This window comes from Herpailurus yagouaroundi, unplaced genomic scaffold (genome assembly GCF_014898765.1).
Source record: "Herpailurus yagouaroundi ecotype Mexico unplaced genomic scaffold, PumYag 67170, whole genome shotgun sequence".
Taxonomy (NCBI): domain Eukaryota; kingdom Metazoa; phylum Chordata; class Mammalia; order Carnivora; family Felidae; genus Herpailurus; species Herpailurus yagouaroundi.
In genome coordinates, this window is record NW_024420015.1 from 1 (window position 1) to 1,887 (window position 1,887).

Consider the following 1,887-nt stretch of genomic DNA (forward strand, 5'->3'; position numbering starts at 1 on the left):
GGCGTCCTGGGGCTAGGGGTCCCTCTTCCTGAGAACCCCACCACCTGTCGAGGGCCCGCTCCGAACTCAGGGGAGCAGAGCTGACCAACCTGCCTGGGGCCCCACCTGGGGCTGGCGATGGGCCGACTCCGGGCTCTGGGGGCTCTCCCAGTACTGGGCCTGCCGGTCCCCTGCAGGACAAGGACTTCTCGCTGGGGATCGGCTGGGGCCTCTGCTTCCTCACGTGGACACCTAGGCTGCCAGTCCCCAGACCAGAAGCCTGCCCGTCTGAAGGTGACCAGCACTGCCTCCCTCGGGTCTCACTTACCCGAGTCCCACCCCGGGACGTCCCGCATCTCTGACTCCTGCTCCCACGGGGGTCGCCTCCCCTTGGACTGGGACGGGTCTGGCCTCCATCCTGGGGAACGCACTGATTTGGAGCATTATTTGGCCCAGAGGCCTGTGATCCTTTCTGGCCCTGGGTCGTGAGGGATGCTCTTCCCTCTGTGGTGTGACCGTCCAGCCTTCTGCATCTCCTGGTTTCTGTTTAGGCCACGGGAGGACCAGCCGTGTCCTGTCTGGCTTCAGGCTCTGGTGTCACAGCACGCACAGGGGTCTCTACCCCGAGACCGTGCCCATTGTCACCGAAGGGGCCTCTGTTTTTCCACCTAATCCTTAATCCATTGTGATTTCAATGTCAATGGAGAAAAAGTCTATTTCAAACGGCCACAAAGTGCAAAAATGAATCTGTCTCATCTGAAAATTCGGTGCAGACCCAAAGGTTTCTCTTGTGAGATTCCACTTGAAGGAAACCTCCAGACTAGGTAACAGAATATGGAGAGAAAACAGACTGGGGGTTCCCAGGGGCTGTCGGGGGCACGAATGGGAGCGAGGGCTCCGGGTACACGATGACCCTTGGGGATCGAGATATCCTGCTGCAAAATTCTGTGGCGTGGTTCACGGCGTTGTGAGCATACCCAGTGCTCAGGAATTGCACAATGTAAGATAAATAAAACTTTTTATTGAAGATTAATACAGATTATAACTAATGAACAAATAAAGTAACAGCTAAAAAGTAGAAGAGAAAAAGTATAAGGGAGAAGAAGAAGAGATATTCTGGTGGGGGGTCGGGGTCAGGGATTGGAGAATAAATTTGAAATAAAATATAACACAAATAAAGTAAAGTAAACACCCCGTGTAGGCCTTCAGGCCCTTGATTTGTGACTGGCATCCATGTGGGAGCAAGGGCGGGGGCAGGGGCAGGGAGAAGGGCGTTGACAGGGGCGGGGGCAGGGGCGGGGACAAGGTCAGGGGCCGGAACAGTGTTGGGATCAGAAGCAGGAACAGTGGAACCAGGAGAAGCCGGAGCAGAAGCAGGACCCAGCTGACTCTGCTCAGTTGCCTGCTGTCCCCGCACAGGTCCCAGGTCACTTGCTGGGTCCCAGGCCCCTGCATGAGTTGCTCCAGACTCCACCCCTGACTGCAGAGACTCCGAGGACCCCGATGCCCTTGGGTCGGGCTCTGGAGCCACACCGGCTTCCGCTCCTGCCCCGGACTCTTGAGAAGGAAACAGAGTTATGGTTGCAGTGGCTCCAGGGTGAGAAGAGGGAAGGTCCCACCTCACACCAGCGCCGGCCTCTCCAGGGGCCTTTGCAGAGACACAACTCACCCCAGGGCCTCCCGAGAAGCCGCGGCCAGGGACCCACACCGGGACCTCTGCCCCCTGCAGTCCGCAGCCCAGGCTCTCAGTCTGCTCCTGGCCCCACACCAGCCCCCGGGGGCTCCTCCCTGGGTGGCCCAGCTCCGCCCTGGTCCCATGAACACACATCTCCAGCCTTCTCACCCTTGGGCTCTGGCTCCAGGGGCTCCGGGTCCTCATCCCAGGACCGGTGAACCAGGACCCTGTGG

At 58.8% G+C, this 1,887-nt stretch overlaps 1 long non-coding RNA gene across 1 annotated transcript; it reads right to left on the minus strand.

The window, feature by feature from the left end:
* Window positions 1-980: 980 nt before the first annotated feature.
* Window positions 981-1,887, minus strand: LOC121024794 (uncharacterized). The gene is made up of 2 exons (XR_005787817.1): window positions 1,823-1,887; window positions 981-1,536 (listed from the first exon to the last, which is right to left on the minus strand). It is a non-coding gene; the product is annotated as an uncharacterized LOC121024794 (long non-coding RNA).